The sequence below is a fragment of the Notothenia rossii genome (genome assembly GCF_949606895.1).
Source record: "Notothenia rossii genome assembly, chromosome: 8".
Taxonomy (NCBI): Eukaryota; Metazoa; Chordata; class Actinopteri; order Perciformes; family Nototheniidae; genus Notothenia; species Notothenia rossii.
Window position 1 is genome coordinate 49184349 of NC_136906.1, and position 10131 is coordinate 49194479.

Genomic DNA, 10131 nt, shown 5'->3' on the forward strand with positions numbered 1-10131 from the left:
AGATTATGTGTACAGTGGATGTACATGATCTTTAGTTCGCTAGTTATTACGAAGATTACTTCAGGAAATTGTGTCTATACAACGTTTTCATTGTTACCAAGGTGGTTACTAGGGATGCTGCTATCGATATTATTTCTGTTATGTTGTGTAACTGTTTAATGGTGTTATCTTTATTGCTACCCCCTTCCCCGTCAATGTATAGTGTTGGTCCACAGCGCAAACGTATTAGTTTAACAAAATCCACATCTAAAATGGTGCCATAAATATGTTATTTTCCCCTGTGCAATTCCAGTCTCACATCTCACATCACATCGTCATAAACAAATACCGGAAACAGACCAAAAACACTTTATTCCGAGTGTGCTTACTTTTCTCTTTGGAGGTCATCACATAACGGCATTGTAATACACGGTTCGGCTGCATTAAATGTTACATATCTGCTGTAATTCTCCATTTATAGAGCCTTGGTGAGAAGACTTCTAGACAAACATGAGGAACTGCCGCCAGCACTGAAAACGTGACGTGGATCATAAATATATCAGCAATTAAACAACATCTTGCATTTATTTTCACACAATACATCTCCTTTCAGTATCAACACTAATTCGGTTGACTTTTATATTTGATCCAATTGGTAGATAGGCTGTATTTACACCATAAACGTGCACCCCTGATATAAAGGGACACCAAGTGGTTAAAGCATGTTATTGAATTTCATTATTTTTATTATTAGATATTAATAGGATCCCTATAAAGTATATTCATTGCTCGTTATTCTCTACTAATAGTTCATTAAAGACTGTATATAATGACTATTTTGCACATCCCTTTCAAGATTTCAAGATTTTCTAAGGTTTATTGACATATCATATACATAAGCGGTGTAGTTATGCAATGAATGAAAAACTTTGTGTATACCTCCAGCAATGTTAACTATGTTGAAGCACTTATTTTAACTGATATTATACATATGTATTATACTCTTTTATAAGATGTATGTAGATAGTATAAGAAATGTGCAGAATATGACAGTTTAATGGTAGAGGTATACACACATATTGATAGATGTCTTGTGATGCACTGTTGAGGAACCTGCGATCCAAGTTTTTCATCTCCGGCCTTGTCAGGTATTGAACAATCAATAAATAAAGAACACAGAATTATTAAATATAAAACACAGAATTTGTGTGATTATACTAAATGATTTACAAATAAACACCACTGCATATTTACAACTGTTACACATGCTGATGTAACGCAAATGTTTCCAACTTGGGATCAATAAAGTATATCTTATCTTAAGTGCATGTTTCAGGCTTATCAATGAACAACAGGAGGGGCCACAGACATAAGACCAGCTGTTAAATAAAGCTCTTCTGACATAGCTGGCATGTGGGTATATATATTAATGCTGCCCATTATGGGCACAAGCAATTTTCACCCATTTATTAATTATATGTTTTAAATTTGAGTGTTTCCTATCCCCTAAACCTCCAGGAATGTACATAGTTGTAAATATGCAGTGGTACCTCCACCATTAAACTGTCATATTCTGCACATTTCTTATACTATCTACATACATCTTATATAAGAGTATAATACATATGTATAATATCAGTTAAAATAAGTGCTTCAACATAGTTAACATTGCTGGAGGTATACATAAAGTTTTTTTTAAGGCATTTTACACCGAGAATAAAACGAAGTTCGGCCATGTTTTTTTTTTCTGCAGGGAGAAATGTGAAGATCACGTCACATAGACGCCAGCCATTGGAATGAATGGTGAACAAAAACGTAGGGATCTTACAATTTCAGAGGCGTTTTTGTAGAAATACTACGTCCTACGTTGTGGACCAACGTAGTTATTACACGTGTTTTTGTGAGACTGGCTTGGCATTGTAATACACGGTTCGGCTGGATTAATTATTACACATCTGCCGTAGTTCTTTATGTATAGAGCCTTGATTAGAAGACCTTTGGACAAACTGGAAGAACTGCCGCCGAAACTGAATACGTGACGTGGATCATAAATATATCAGCAATTAAAAAACATCTTCCATTTCTTTTCATACAATACGTCTCCTTGCATCATCAACAATTCGGCTGACTTTTATATTTGATCCAATTGGTAAATAGGCTGTATTTACACCATAACGGTGCACAGCTGTTAGAAAGGGACTTGTAGTTTTTAAAGATATTACTGATTTTCTTTGAATATAAGAATGCAAATACTGAGTTGAGAGAATAGTTAGGGGATTTGGGTGATGGGAGACACATCTATGGAATCACAATTTCAATAGCTTACCATTAAATGACGGATATACCTTTCTGTCTGTGATTTTACATCATAGACAGACATCAGATATCAGATATTAATGTGTGTACACATTAATATCTGATATATTACACTATATGTATCATATACAATATATATATATATATATATATATATACATTATCAGCTATAATATTTCACGAAGTTCTATAGAACTACAATATGTGAAATAGTATAGCAATATCCTGTACAATTATGTGAAAACATAAATAAAACTACACATCTTCAGATGTTTATACATACATAAGTGTCTTACACTAATAATACAAAGTTATTATGGCATTGTATGACGTGTGTTATTTGTAACATCAGATACCTTTCCAACTCCTCATGCAGTTGACTGTTACAGGTCTATACAGGTTCATGGTACAATGCATAAGCTTCAAATCGAGAGACTGAAACTGTATTTCTCTTTACCGTTCTGCAATAAAGTTAATAGTAATTATGTTTGATATTATTATATTTTATTAACCAGACCACTGTTTTTTAACCCGCACCGCCTAGTGGTTAAAGCACGTTATTGAATTTTGTTGTTATATTTGATGAAAACATTTAAATATTAAGAGTAGCCTACATACACAATAGGGGGAAAGTAGAAGGTCAATGACAGAAATATAGAATAGAAAATATCAAGAAGATACTGTAGTGATCTCTACAATAAAACAGCTAGTGGAGGACGTCCAAAGATATTAATAGGAGGATGTGCAAAAAAGACAAACTAATAAGGCTTTATTCAAACATTAAAGAATACTTTAAGTTAAGGTCTTCTACCCGTTCAAGTCCAGTTTTGAATAGTCTGCCGTGGTTACATTCCATTTCAAAGAGCTGTTTGACGCTCGGCGTAACCTTGGTGCACTGCCACTCCAACATCCAATCACAGAGCTTGAGGACTAATCACGGGTTAGGGTTAGGGCTAAGCGGATGTTGTAGTCCCAAACGATAGCTGAGGATTCTGGGTAGTGTAGTGTCTTTGGAAACTCTTTAGTGTCTAAACTCCGAAATTTGTTTCTCCGAATCGAAGGTTAAAGACACAAAAGCATTGTACACAATTTAAACCAATCAATAATGTTTTTTAGTGGATGAGTAATGCAGTGAAAATACGGAAATACTGTTTTCACCCCTTGAGGGTTGACGCCAACTTTACATGGACGCCAACTTTACATGGACGCCAACTTTATATGGACGCTGCGGAAAGACGTTCTCCTGGCAAAACCTCAAATCATCTTCGTAATATCTATCAAACTATAGATCCTACACCTCCACTGGATGTGAATTCTAAAAGTACAATATACACTTCTCACTAGAAATCTAATCAAAAAGCATTTTAATGGCCAAACTATTCCACAATTTAGGATTTTCCAGAGAGGGTTATTTGTGAATAAACGACCCTCCGGAGCGTTTGCAATCAACGGGAGCATGTTGTTTCTTGCACGACCACTAGAGGTGCTACACTTTAAAACGTGACTATGGGTCGTAATAAGCTGCTGAACAATCAACCTATTTGGTAGTTTTTTTGTGGGAGGAAAGGCTGATTTATTGGCACATTAAACAAAAAATTAGGGCTGCACGATATTGAAAAAAATGACATTGCGATATTCTTTCCTTCTGCGATTTATATTGCATTTTTTTTAACTATATTTAACCGGATGAAGGATTTTAGTCACGGATGTCTGGATCTTAACTTGTTGACTCATCATACCTTAAGTCATGATCTAACATGTCATGATAATGCATGCTGCTTACCCTCAAATAAGGGGGTTCATCTGTGAATGAAGAAGAGTGGTGTCTAGAAGGGATCCAAGAGATTAAACGTATTACATTAAACTATAGGAAGCTTCATTATCACATTAGGGAATTAACATACGTGACCAAATAGGTCATTTAACTTTTTATTCCACAATTATAACCTTTTTTGTGCAAATAGCAGCAAAGTAGTGGACATCTTTTAAACAACATTATAAAAATAAAATTAAGAACAGCTATACACCAGCTCCTTTATGCCGTTTTGAACCTTTTTCATATGGTGTAACACCGGCAAAGGCATCTGAAATAGTTGTTTGCTGTGCATGCAGACTCAGAGCCTGCATGTCACTCCACTCAAGTACCCCTGACATGAGAGCCGCGCAAGTTTTCCTTTTGTAGCAAGCAGCAAAATAATTGTAACATGACGTGTTTGAGTTAATTTACCTACTTAATATCGAATACCCTAAAAAAAAAAAAAAATCTTACATCCCTGCGATGTGAATATCGCGGTTATCGCCATGACAAGGTATATTGTTCAGCCCTACTACAAATGTCAACCAATGACATAGTGAAACTGCCAGAAATGTGCATTGCATAACCATAAGCGTATCTACATGAATACATTTTTTTATTATGCAACTTGAGCTCAGATAAAACAGTAGCTCTCTACAATAATTGAAAGTTGTGGAAACTGATAAAGAAAAAAAAAGGCAATGAGGAAACAAAAGGAAGGTTCAAACTCAAGTATGAAGATGGATTACTGCATATGTTTTTGCCATTCCCTACATGTTCATCATCAAAGTTCAAAATAAGGTATTTCCACTCTATTTTAATCTACTTACCCTAACAACTGTTTAAGGATTGCAGTCATTTAAGGATTGCGGTCATGCCCTTCCTTAAGGTACATCACCAACTGTGCACCTTTCCACCTACATTTGTTCACTTTTCCCAGACTACCACCTCCCTGTTTCCCTCCCAGATCAAATCAATATCACTTCTTAGCACAACCTTGAAACATGCTGAAGCTCCCTTGCAATAAAAAAAAGTCATGAAACCTTACAATCATTGGTGAAAGAATATCAAAATATCCCGCTAAAACAAGAGTACCCTTGACTTTACTGCATTTTTTGTAGAGTAGAAGTTTAGTTAAAGACATGTCAATAGTTTGCTTTCCCTCACCTTTAATACCTTTAATTGTTCATTCTGATCTCAAGCACAACAAGAGCCCCATATGTGTCTACAGTTTAACCTGCAGGCTATCATGTCAAACAATGTGATGATGCAATGTGTGGCCAATACTCTGCTCAAAAGTGATTTCAAATGCTACAAGCTGGGAGGAAAAAACACATGCAGCGTTACTTTGACAGAGTAGTAAGCAGTCATACCCTGAGTGTGTACCTCCATCAAGCAGAAATGCAACTAACTCTGCTGCATTCACACACATACAATCAAGTCACCATTAACTCTCTTTTGAATTTTAAAGTCAAAGTCAAAAGTTGGGGTGCAACATTCCTAGCTTGTCCAATACATCATATCCTTAAAGTCGTTTTAGTGATTGTAAATTTTCTGAAAAGCAGTTTGCAGAGAATTTCACAGTAAAAGTCCCACATAAAGGTTCCTTTCAGTATACGGTCACTCTGCTGGTGCCAAGAAATGTAACTACGTTATATAGGAGTCAGTGATGAAAGAATCCAACCTCCCTTTTGAAATCAAATGTCTACAGTTAGAATTCAGACTCGCAGTTGCACTTCTTGTGCATGTCATAGTTTTAATTTATATTACATTAAAGGAGTAGTTTAGTTTATACTACTTATGGAAACATGATTGATTGCTTTCTTGCCAATAATTAGATATGTCCATCATATCTGTATGGGAATATAAATCTCCAACAACGATTTAGTTAGCACAGCATACAGACTAGCAACAGGGAATAGCTCGGCTTGTGTCACACTCCTAGGTTTATGTCACGGTTTTAGTGTTGTCTGTCTGGTTATGGGTTTTGTAAGTCTGTTCATTCTGTGCTTTGTCTTCCTCCTTGTGTTTTGTCTGGTCCTCCTCCCTGTCATTAGTTTCCCTGGTGTGTCTGATTGCCTCATTGTGTTCACCTGTTGCCCTTGTGTTTCTCCCTCCCCTGCCCAGCTGTGTCTTGTCCTGTGATTACCCTTCTGTGTATTTAGTCTAGTCTTCCCCTGTGTTCCATGTCGGTTCATTGTTTCCCCTCCATGTTGTTTCCACGGTCTGTGTTCCTTGTGCTGCTCGTTTGTTTTTGGATATTTTGGATACTGCCTTCTTTTGCCACAACTTTTGTTATTTAATAAAGCTCATTTTTCATTAATACTGCTTTTGGGTCTTACCTTTTCCACGCACCCTGACAGAATGAACCGACCAACAATGGACCGAGCGGATTTTTATGATTTTGAGTTAGATCTGTTCGATCTGGATTTCTCCCTACAGTGTTATCATGCCGAGTGGAGTGGAACCTCTTCTAGAAGGGACAAAGAGGCTATCCTCAAAAAGGCACAAATGGAGGTGGCCGAAATGCCTTGGTTGAGGAGTTCGTTGCCTGAGTGGCTACAACTTTTCACAAGTTGTCCTGAGGACTTGTCCGAAGCTTCTAACCCTTTCCTGGGATCCGACTACTGTCCTTTTGGAGGTCCACGGAGTCTCCAAAAAGCCTCTAGGAGACGCAAGGCCAGGATTCCAGCCCGTGCTCCAACATCCATGATCCCGGCGTCAGTTCCGGTTTCCACAGCCATGGATCCATGCACCAGTACCGGCCCGCAGAGCTATGTTTCCTTGCTCGATTACCTGGCCCACACAGCCATGGTCCAGGCCTCTGTTCCGGTTCCAGCGGCTCCAGTTCCAGCCTCAGATCTTTTCTCAGGAACCCGTCTGGCGTTTGGAGGTCCATGGAGTCTCCAAAAGGTCTCGGGAAGATGCAAGGCCAGGATTCCAGCCCGTACTCCAGCGGCTCCGGCTCCAGTGCCGGTCCCAGCAGCCATGGTTCCAGCCTCAGTCCTGGCCCCAGCAGCCATGGTTCCGGCCCCAGCAGCTATGGTCCAGACTTCAGCTTCGGCTCCAGTGCTGGCTCTCCGGCCGACGCCAGCTCCCCGTGTCCTGTCGGCATACCGGCCGACTCCAGCACCTCGTCTCCTGCTGGCTCTCCAGCCGACGCCAGCCCCCCGAGTCCTGTCGGGGTACCGACCGTCTCAAGTCACCTCTCGAATTCCCTCTCAAGTCACCTCTCAAGTCACCTCTCAAGTTCCCTCTCGAGTCCCCTCTCGAGTCTCCTCTCGAGTTCCCTCTCAAGTCACCTCTCGAGTCACCTCTCAAGTCTCCTCTCGAGTTCCCTCTCGAGTCACCTCTCTAGTCACCTCTCGAGTTCCCTCTCAAGTCCCCTCTGGAGTCTCCTCTCGAGCCCTCTCTCGAGTCTCTTCTCGAGTTCCCTATCGAGTCCCCTCTCAAGTCACCTCTCGAGTTCCCTCTCAAATCACAGCTCGAGTTCCCTCTCAAGTCTCCTCTCGAGTCTCCGTTCAAGTTCCCTCTCGAGATCCCTCTCAAGTCACCTCTCAAGTCAACTCAAGTTTCCTCTCGGGTTCCTTCTCAAGCCCTCTCTCTCTCGAGTCCCCACTCAAGTCCCTACTCAAGTGCCGTTGGAGGTTCTGCTGGGGGTCCTGCCAACTCCATGTCCTGTCCTGTTGGGGATCCCGCCGACTGCTCTCCTGCCGGGGGTCTGCCAACTCCATGTCCTGTCCCGTTGGGGGTCCCGCCGACTACTCTTCTGCCGGGGGTCCTGCCAACCCTATGTCCTGTGCCGTTGGAGGTCCCGTCGACTACTCTTCTGCCGGGGGTCCTGCCAACCCTATGTCCTGTGCCGTTGGAGGTCCCGCGGACTACTCTTCTGCCGGGGGTCCTGCCAACCCTGTGTCCTGTGCCGTTGGAGGCCCCGCCGACTACTTTTCTGCCGGGGGTCCTGCCAACTCTATGTCCTGTCCCGTTGGGGGTCCCGCCGACTACTCTTCTGCCGGGGGTCCTGCCAACCCTATGTCCTGTGCCGTTGGAGGTCCCGCCGACTACTGTTCTGCCGGGGGTCCTGCCAACTCTATGTCCTGTCCCGTTGGGGGTCCCGCCGACTACTCTTCTGCCGGGGGTCCTGCCAAACCTATGTCCTGTGCTTTTGGAGGTCCCGCCGACTACTCTTCTGCCGGGGGTCCTGCCAACCCTGTGTCCTGCCCCATTGGGGGCCCGCCGGCGACTCTTCTGCCGGGGGTCCTGCCAACCCTATGTCCTGTGCCGTTGGAGGCTCCGCTGGGGTTCCTGCCAGCTCCATTTCCTATCCCGATGGGGGTCCCGCCGACTACTCTTCTGCAGGGGGTCCAGCCAAGCTTGTGTCCTGTTCCGTTGGAGGACCCGCTGAGAGTCCTGCCAATCCCATGTCTTGTTCCGTTGGAGGTCCCGCCGTCACCTGTCTCGCCGGGGGTCCTGCCAACTCCTGGTCCTCTTCCGTGGGGGATCCTGCCGAAGCCTTACCCACCGGCTCCGGTTCCTGTCCGGCCGACACCGGGTCCTGCCCGGCCTCCGATGCTGTCTGGTCTTCGTCCTTGAGCCTGGCCCCCTGAGAGCCATGGTCTTCGCCCTCGAGCCCGGCCCCCTAAGTGCCGCGGTCTTCGTCCTCGGGCCCGGCCCCCTGACTCTTCCTGTCGCTGCCTTCGCCCTCATGCTCGGCCCCCCTGAATTCGCCCTTTGTGGTCTTCGCCTCTCCATGGACTCTGCCTTGCCCCCGGGCCGTCCGCCCGAGACCCCCTCCTTGGTCTCTGCCTTGCCCCTGGGCCGTCCGCCCGAGACCCCCTCCTTGGTCTCTGCCTTGCCCCCGGGCCCTCCGCCCGAGACCCCCTCCTTGGTCTCTGCCTTGCCCCCGGGCCGTCCGCCCGAGACCCCCTCCTTGGTCTCTGCCTTGCCCCTGGGGCCGTCCGCCCGAGACCCCCTCCTTGGTCTCTGCCTTGCCCCCGGGCCCTCCGCCCGAGACCCCCTCCTTGGTCTCTGCCTTGCCCCCAGGCCGTCCGCCCTCCACCCGTCCTCCAGACCCCCTCCACCCATCCTTTCTTGGCCCTAGTTATGTGCCCCAACTCCAGTCCCCCTCCACCCACCCTGCTGGATTTCTTTTTTTGGGACGTCTGGGATCCGTCCCTTGAGGGGGGGGGGGGGGGGGGTTCTGTCACACTCCTAGGTTTATGTCACGGTTTTAGTGTTGTCTGTCTGGTTATGGTTTTTTTTTAGACTGTTCATTCGGTGTTTTGTCTTCCTCCTTGTGGTTTGTCTGGTCCTCCTCCCTGTCGTTAGTTTTCCTGGTGTGTCTGATTGCCTCATTGTGTTCACCTGTTGCCCTTGTGTTTCTCCCTCCCCTGCCCAGCTGTGTCTTGTCCTGTGATTACCCTTCTGTGTATTTATTCTAGTCTGCCCCTGTGTTCCATGTCGGTTCATTGTTTCCCCTCCATGTTGTTTCCACGGTCTGTGTTCCTTGTGCTGCTCGTTTGTTTTTGGATATTTTGGATACTGCCTTTTTTTGCCACAGCTTTTGTTATTTAATAAAACTCATTTTTCGTTAATACTGCTTTTGGTTCCTACCTTTTCCACGCACCCTGACAGCTTGTTCTGTCCAAAAGTAACACAATCTGTCACATGAACCCCAAAAGCTTACTGATGAACCCACATGTCTGTTTAATGCATATAAAAGAGCCTGTACAGTAAACATGATCATTTGCTGTTTAGCTTTGTTTGCTGGATTATTTCCTTAAGATGTGCTAGGATAGCCGTTTTCCCCCCTTTTGTTCAGTTAAACCAACAAAGCTAAACCAACCTGTTGCGTCCTACGGTTACATTTGTATTGTTCACTAAAATCTTTGTCCTGGTGCCCGATTAGACTCTAGAAAATTATCTGTGATGTTCATTGGCAAAGCATTGCTTGTTTGAGATATGGGTATCACACAATTACCATTATTACAGTCCATCCTGCAATTAGTGCTAGTGCTAGTGGAGCACGCTCAGGTACTGCG